This window comes from Dreissena polymorpha, chromosome 1 (genome assembly GCF_020536995.1).
Source record: "Dreissena polymorpha isolate Duluth1 chromosome 1, UMN_Dpol_1.0, whole genome shotgun sequence".
In the NCBI taxonomy this organism is placed as follows: domain Eukaryota; kingdom Metazoa; phylum Mollusca; class Bivalvia; order Myida; family Dreissenidae; genus Dreissena; species Dreissena polymorpha.
Window position 1 is genome coordinate 187311506 of NC_068355.1, and position 9383 is coordinate 187320888.

General features: G+C 34.5%; 1 long non-coding RNA gene across 1 annotated transcript; it reads right to left on the reverse strand.

Moving 5' to 3' along the window:
• Window positions 1-1072: 1072 nt before the first annotated feature.
• Window positions 1073-2829, reverse strand: LOC127864283 (uncharacterized). The gene is made up of 3 exons (XR_008041676.1): window positions 2253-2829; window positions 1699-1778; window positions 1073-1263 (listed from the first exon to the last, which is right to left on the reverse strand). It is a non-coding gene; the product is annotated as an uncharacterized LOC127864283 (long non-coding RNA).
• Between the last annotated feature and the right edge of the window lie 6554 nt (window positions 2830-9383).

The window sequence follows — 9383 nt, forward strand, 5'->3', positions numbered from 1 at the left end:
CGGAACAAACACAACTCGCCGTCCTGAAAAGTTTTACAAGTGGTGTCAGAAGTGGGATATCCGTCCGAAAAATTACGTTGTAAATCAACGGGACAACTTACCTTCGCCTGCAGACGTCATCGAGAGCTATTTCTGTCAAGAGTGTCTAAAAATAGCTTTATGTGGGAAACCATTCAGTATGAAAATAAACTTAGAAATACAGTAATTTCGGCCAAAGCCTAATCGAGAAGCGGTATTAAAGGGATAATCGACGCAATTTAATAAAAAGTGCAAATATTATTATCAAACGTTACCGTATTTGCGTGTGACAGAAATTAAGAATACGTAATAAAATAAGAATATAATATTTTTTAGAGATATGGCTTACCTAACAGTGTTATTCAGAATTAAAAGTTTGCCATTGATACTATAAACCATACTTACGGCGTTCGTGTGTGATTCTGCTGATTAAAAAAAAATTAATCAAGTTAAACGGTGAAATAAATTGATGGAATTTCAGAAATTATTTATGAAAAAAAGGTGAACTCAACACAATATAATTCTGTATTAATGATTATCAATTTATGTGTAGAATTTTAATAAGCAAAGTGTAATATAACAATATTATGGCTAATTCGGATGATGAAGAGGTCTTCATAATGAATCGTGGACAAGGGGACGACATTCGAGAGCAACCGAAATCGTCATCCGACGATGAGAGGTCAATCCTGTCCGGTGGGGACGTCCCTCATCTGTTTCGTCGCCGACCTGCTCGTCCATGTTCAACAGTGTACATGAAGCCGGAGGTGTACAACGGTGATGGAGATTAGGAAGTCTATCTCAATCATTTCGAGTTGTGCGCCGAGCTGGGTAACTGGGGTCCCCGAGAGAAAGTTTTGACCCTAGCGGCAAGTCTACGTGGTCAATCACAATTATATTACGTCACGCTAAGTAGGGCCGAACGTGATTCCTACTTGGTGCTCATTCAGATGATGGGCCAAAGGTTTGGTCGAGCTCGACAACACCCGTTGTGGATGTCTCGTTTGGAGGGCCGTAAGCGTTTTCCAGAGGAATCATTTGCTAACCTGGCTGATGACCTAAAATGCATGACTCAGCGTGCATACCCAGACTTCGGTAATCAGGCGCAGGAAATGCTTGCACTAAACCAGTTTTACAAATCGATCAGCCCAGAACTTAAGTTTAAGTGTATCAGCGAGGGTTGCCAGTCTGTTACGCAGGCGGTTGCTTTAGTGGAGATGTACGAGGGCGTCGTGGACGGCGGTGCTAAACGTAAAGCATCGGTTTATGTGGTGGACAATTAACTGAAGTCATTATTGTTAAATGTAACATTGCTATTGATGACATTAGTTCAACTGTTTAGTTTTAGCATTATCATAATTTGTTCAAATCATTAAGGGAAATTACAGTTGAAATGTGAACATTATTGTGTGTACACATTGTCTTAAAGAACGTATATTTAACAATTATTCTAATCTTACATGTTGTATAGGAAAATTAACGTTAAAAGAAAATGGAGAATCCTTTGTGGAATTTAGAGGAAGGAATATACACAGAAGTAATGGGAAAATGGAATGAAATAGGTACCAATGGCAAATTAGAATGGAATTATTTTATTTTATTAGGTTGCGCAACCGACTGTTTTCTTTAGTCTATTGGATTAGCTACCCATAATGACTATAAGACTTTTTAGTTCCTTACTTGTAGAGAAGACGGCCATTGTGGTACAGTGAGCAAATATTACTTGAGGAAGTGTATTATTCCACAATATGAAGGATCTCCTGAAAATTCAAAATTAAAGTTTTTCTTTAAGGTACAGGGGGGTGAATGTAACAAGTTAGTTGTTACAAAACTTTATATAGCCATAACTCTGAACATCTAATAATTTCTAATATTTATCTCATATTGTATTTTCACTTAGTAGTTGTCAAATTAATGATGCTATGATATTTATTCTTATTGTATGTTACTTAGCATTTGCTTAGGTAAAAATCATCAATGAATATATTCAATATATTTATATAACTGTTATGTCACTAACCAATATTGTAACACTGTGATTCATTACTGTGGCAAATGTATTTATGAATATGTTGTTAATGAAATTTGGCATATATGAGCTATATAAGCAAACGTCGAAAAAGGCCACCCTTTTATTTATTTAATATGTCATTGTTTTAACCTGATGGCTAAATGGAGTTGTATTTGTTAAATGCATTTAATGCAGTTTTCTCATGTTATCAAAATCAACTTACTTGTCAATTGTATTTCTCATCCGCCATCTTGTTTGGAAGCTGTCAATGTCTATTTTGGAAACCGGCGTTTGATATCACATTTTTGTCTATTGAAACCATATGTGGTGCCATTTTATTCATAAAATATTGTTCTTTCTAAATATCAAGTAAACGCCACATCATAAATTGTAAATAATTGTAGTTTTGCATCAGAAGCCAAATTTTCTCGGAATCATTCATTTTAGAACGCCAATGTCATTTTGTAACGATTGTTTTCATTGGTCTGGATTTCATAACGTGCTGCCTGATTGGCTGATACTGTCTATAAAAGAAGGAGTTTCAGAAGGCAGATTCATTCAAATTTCCAACTCTGAATCGACAACATCTAGTAAAAATAAGAACCTCAAACTTAACATAAGAAACAAAAAGTAACCATAACACAACTAAAAGAAAGAGTGAACCTTATATATATTTGTACGTTATAGATGTTTTGTCTGGTGATCGAACAAGAAGAAATATAGCAACATTATCGTGAACCGTCTTACGTTTATTATTATAATCCCTACACGGAACAAACACAACTCGCCGTCCTGAAAAGTTTTACAATACATTTTCTGTCTATTCCTCAATAATCAAGATTTTTCATTTCAAAAGCAAAATTTTGCAAATATTGAGATTGAATTTGTTTGAGAATATATAAACAAAATCACCGTTTACTGGAAGTATATGCGTTAAGGCTCAGGTGAACGCAGGAATCATTTATTTCAAAATTGTGAAACTCACAGGGGTTCCACTGGCCCCAAAAAAGTTGTCGCCACTTTTTCGCGGCGCGAAACTGTCAGTTATTTCTACCTTATTAATTAATTATTACAACATCAATGTCATTGACTATATTATTACTTTTAAAAGTATGTAAATACATAAATAATAATAAGTAACTTCATAAGTCTTAATAAGCTTTATTTATACATAAAAACAGTCTGGTGTTCTGAAAAGAATAAATAAATAATACCATGAGACCTTGTTTTTATTATTTCCATACTGTATAATCAAATTTCAATACAAACAATACAGCTGGGAAGCAATGTGAATATGCACTTTAAACTAAACAATTTGCTACCACACACAAACATACCCTTTGTTTTTACATGCTTAGTTAAGGACTCCTTTTTCATAACGTTACAACCAGATGTAAATGCATTTTTCAACTGGCTTTTAACACAGTAGTCACAAAACATTGACTTTGTTTTCGCATCTTATGAAATGAAAGGGAATTCTGACTTCCAGCAATCATTGAATTTTCGCTTTGCTACAGAATTATCATGTTTTTGCAATTTTGAAGGATTTTCATTGCTTTCATTTGTTTCAATTTCTAAAGCACGCTTTCGAGGATTAAAGAAGTCACGAAAAGCCATGATTGCTTGTGAATATGTAATCATATATGTGTCTTTATATACGAAAGCCATCAACATAAACTGTAAAAAAATATGAACAATCTTTAACTAATGTGTAAATAACATTACACTTACCATGGTATTGATTAAAGAGTAGCCGCCTTATATATCGTTATAATCATTGATCTTTGTGCCAGTTTGTCCTAAGTGTTACATAATTGAGTGTTCTTTATCATAAAAGAACCGTTAATCCGATAATAACCCCCATAAAACTTGACAATAGCAGTAAAAACACCGACTGTAACACTTTCACGCTTCCGTGATTTCAGTGCACTCTACACTGTAGGTCGCTTACATCGTCGTAAATCAATATTCATAACTGACAAACGCTGGCCGCTTATGCTCGGTCGCTGTGCTTTTCGACTCGCAGTACATTTTCGGATAGGATTTTACCGATTTTTTGAAATTCGCCACTTTAAAAAAATTGGAGCCACTTAAAAAAAATTAGCGCCATTTGGCGCCAATGGCGATCGACAGAGGAACCCCTGAATCAAATGTATTGGCATCTTAATTATTATTAATTATAATCCTAAGTATGGCGATGTCGAGGCAATTTGCAAGTAAATGTGCAATCTTTTACAATTTCACCGACAATATTGTGAACCATATTCTCTGGTTTTGTGAAAAAACAGAATCCAAAAGGAATAAGCTTATTGTTGAACTGTACAGAGTGATCGGGCACTGCAAATTTATGCTATTTATGACTCTTCCCGTATTGACAATGAGTTGACATCTAGTGTGTCTTGCATTAACAGTAACTGAAGATGGCCTTTTTAGCAATTTCGTTTCACTCAAACCCATATGTGATCTGTTTTAACTTGTTTATATTATTTTCGCTTAAATCGACTATAATGTTTCTTTGTAATAACTTACAGGATGATATTGTCAGTATATTATGGATAACCTAACTTTAGCTAGAATTTTCGTTTTCGTTTAAGGTAAAGTAAATTAAGTTATTGATAATAGCGAAATAGTGTAGTAATTGAATACTTTATAAGTTGATTAGTTTATAAGTTTACAAATATTACACCAACTTTCGCTTTCGACTTTGGTATGTGATATTGTAAATACATGTATAATAACAGCTGAAATGATATCATTAAGAATTTGTTTTGTGTGTGTGTGTGTGTGTGTGTGTGTGTGTGCGTGTGTGCGTGTGTGTGTGTTTGTATTTATTCATGATTATATATTTTGTAAATTATGCCACTCTTCCTATGTTTGACATGCTTTGTGATTATAGTATAGTTATGTTGTTCGAATCTTTGATATCGGAGGAAATAAAGAATACATATTATAACTAAAGGAATATAAATGTGTGAGATACCTGTGAATTGTTCCATAACAATCAGAGCAGCACAGCTGACTGTGGTCATGGCAAAACTGTGTCAATGTTTTCTCCTCATGCATCTCACACTTCCTGAGAAAATCTTCCACAGCCTTACAAACTGGCCATTTCTTAATATCCTCCCTTCCACATGTCGTATGTTTTGTAAACAATTGATTGTGATGGATAACACATTTTTTACAATAAAACCTCAAACATTTCTCACAATAAATATCTGCAGATTCCACAAGATTCTGCTCTAAACAAGATGTGCAACAAAAGTCTTCAACCATACGCAAACGTTTTGGAACCGAAGACAATGAAGCTGCCATTTTGTTACTCTGTTTATAAAGTTAAACCCTTTTTGTTCAAATATTTCAAGTATATTTCTTGTAAAATATGCAACAAATGAAAGGAATAAAGCAAGCTCCAAAGGTTTATAAACCTAAGAAGTTAACATTAACACTGAAATACAGATAAATTTTAACACAATGTGTGCGATAAAACTGTTCAACCATAGGCCAACGTTTCACAACATAAGACAATGAACCTGTCGCCAATTTTGATACTCTGTGTATAAAGTTTTACATGTAAAGTAGTTGAAGTATAATTATATTAAAATAGTTTGTTATACACAAACATAGAAGCTAGTTTGTTAAGTTAATCAGCCCAAGAAATTAATATTAAAGAACACAATAAATTCCAACACAAATCAAGTTCAATCCCAATATCACCAAGCTTTACCGTCTCTATGTAACTATGTAAAATACCATGTGACCTTAAATTCATGGTTTGAGTAAACCATATGTCACACACTACAAGCAGGTAGTTTTAAACACTGTGAAGAAATCAATAGAATTATCTAAGCTCTCGAAGTTTAACAGTTTATTTATCTATCTATCTATATTGTTCTTACTCCCCTTTGGGGTATTATTAACAGGTGCGCAAACAGTGCAGGTAAAAGTGTTAAAAGTGAAAGAAAAGTGCCCCCCCTGGCAGCCATGTTTTTTGACCGATCAGGACCATTTGCGAACACCTCTGAGATACATATAAAACCAATCATTTCAACAAGTTTCATGATGATTGGGCAAAAAATGTGACTTCTAGAGTGTTCACAAGCTTTTTTTTACTATATAAATATAAGAAAACTGCCCCCCCGGCAGCCATGTTATTCAACTGACCGGAACCATTTTTTAACTCAACTCTCGTATCAAGGAAACAAATGTTCTTACCAAATTTCATGAAAATTGGGCCAAAAATGTGACTTTTAGAGTGTTCACATGATTGTACTATATACCGATAGAGAAAAATGCCCCAGCCATGTTTTTCACCAATCGGGACCATTTTTGAACTTGTCCGAGATATCAATAAAACCAATGTTTTGTCCAACTTTCATGATTGGGCAAAAATTGTGACTTCTAGAGTGTTTATTAGGTTTCTCTATAGCCAAATAAGGAAAACTACCCGGCCAGTTTTTCAACAGACCAGAACCACTTTTGAACTCAACCAACATATCATTAAAACAAACATTTTGACAAAGTTACATGAAGATTGGGCATGAAATGTGACTTCTACAGTTTTTACAAGGTTTTTCTTTTTTTGACCATGTGACCTAGTTTTTTACCCAACATGCCCCAGTTTCAAACTTTGTCGATACATCATTGGGACACATCTTCTGACCAAGTTTCATGAAGATCGAACAAAAAACGTGGCCTCTAGAGTGTTTACAATGTATCTATATATCAAAATAAGGAAAACTGCCCTGCCCACTGGCGGCCATTTTTCCAACAGACCAGAACCACTTTTGAACTCAACCAAAATATCATTAAGACAAATATTTGACAAAGTTTCATGAAGATTGGGCATGAAATGTGTCTTCTACAGTGTTTACAAGGTTTTTTCTCTTTTTTTGACCTAGTGACCTAGTTTTTGACCCGGAATGACGCAGTTTCGAACTCTACCGCGATATCATTGGGACAAAGCTTCTGATTAAGTTTCATGAAGATCGGAAAAGAAATGTGCCCTCTAGCAGGGTTCGACACTAAGGCACGTCCGACAGACATTGTCTAGCAAGATCGGTGGTTGGGCTAGTAAAACTGCAGGCTAGCTTGTCCGACTGGTTGTACATAAATTAAAAAAAAATCTATACTGATTCATAAAACTATAAATAACTGCTGTGAAAACCTTTACTTTTAATGTGTAAAATTACTCTTGTATCCGTTATTTACATTAAAACAAAACTAGTATATTTAAATAAACGCGGAGCATTCACATGATTCATCGCTATTTTTAGACGCAAAGGAGAGCTTCCTGCAGAAATTGCTTATTTCTGCAGGAAATAATAATATTCAAGTTGTCTTGAATATTAATGATTTTCTACAGTGTCGTAAAACTGTAGAGCATGATTTTACGACTTGTATCGAAAATCAGTATCATCAATGTAATCATTTTTGCGTAGCAGACAAGATAATGTAATTTATTTATAGAATGGCTTTGTTCAAGTTCGGATTTTTGTCCGACAAATCAGTTAATAAAAAAGAATCAGACGCTTAACTGACACGAAACGTAAATATGAAGAAACACGAAAACGTCAATTTTATCCTAGATGGAAAATCGAGTCAGTTCCCATGGCGTGAATTTGACGAAGATAAGCAAAAAAAGGGTTATTTTATTGTTTTACTCTATGCATAAAAAAATCTGGTGTTCACTGATTATTTACTGATAAATCCTGATTAAACAGTTACATGACACAATTGTGTTCATTTGCTATGTCATTTATGGTCTAGTAGACATCAGGTTCGGGCTAGTAAATTTTAAGAGGAGCTGGTCTGACGGTCTTGCTGTATAAAAAGTTAATGTCGAACCCTGCCTCTAGAAAATACACTGTATTATTATGAAAACATAAATAGTTAAAGGGGAGTAACTACTGTAAACTTAAATGCAATATTTAGAAGAGTTGTCTCGCATGTTACATGGCCTTACAAGCCTTTTTACTATATAAATATAAGGAAAACTGCCTGTCCCCCTGGCAACCATGTTTTTCAACGGACCGGAACCATTTTCAAACTCAACTCTGACATACCAAGGAAACAAATGTTCTGACCAAATTTCATGAAAATTGGGCCAAAAATATGACTTGACTTAGAGCGTTCACATGATTTCACTATATACCTATAGAGAAAAATGCCCCTTCCGCTGGCGGCCATGTTTTTTCACTGATCTAGACCATTTTCAAACTTGTCCGAGATATCAATAAAACCAATGTTTTGACCAACATTCATGATGATTGGGCAAAAATTGTGACTTCTAGAGTGTTTACAAGGTTTCTCTATTGCCAAATAAGGAAAACTGCCCCACCCACTGGCGGCCATGTTTTTCAATGGTACGGAACCATTTTGAACTCAACCAACATATCATAAAGACAAAAAAATTGACAAAGTTACATGAAGATTGGGCATGAAATGTGACTTCTACAGTGTTTTTTCCTTTTTTTTTACCTAGTGACCTAGTTTTTGACCCGGCACAACCCAGTTTCGAACTTGACCAAGATTTCATTGGGACGAAGCTTCTGACCAAGTTTCATGAAGATCGTACAATAAATGTGGCTTCTAGAGTGTTTATGAACAAATGTGGACGGACGGACTGACGACAGACAGACGACAGACAAAGATAAAATCGGTCAAAAAAGCTCATCTGAGCAATCAGGTTAGCTAAAAAGCAACCCAAGAGACAGCAATATTGTCAACCAAGATTGTTATGACCTTTAAGTGGTGACCTTAATTTTGAGAAAGTAAGACTGACTCAGGCCTTTTGTGCATTGTCCCAATCACCTAATCCTTGTTGCAAAACTTGATAAAAATCCTTCAATGGGTAAAGTAGATGTAGAGTGAACATGTCAAATAGACAAGTTAGGAGTCGAATGACTCCTGTTTTAAAATCATAGTGGCAGGTACATGTATGGTATGAAAGCACTTCAATGGATTCTAGATCTTTTTCATATTGCCTCACGCTACATTCACACAAAGAGATTTGCAGAGCAGTTATATCTTATTATTATATTACAATATACAGGTATTCACTGGGTAGGGTAATCTGATTGTAAGAGCTATTGAAGCATGTGTACTAAATAATCTTCAAAAGTCATAATTGGACCAGAGAACATTTTAAGGTATACTATTTTGATTATAATTATTCAAGTGTGTTATCAATTCAAAAGATCAAATAAGCAATGTCAGTGTACTGCCATTAGTATAGTAAAGAGAAATATGTTAATTATAGATATGTTATTCAGCTTTTACAAATTTCTTTCACATTCCAACAGACTTCAGTTAAATGAATATACTCTTTGGACATTTCTGTTCTGCAAAATTATTT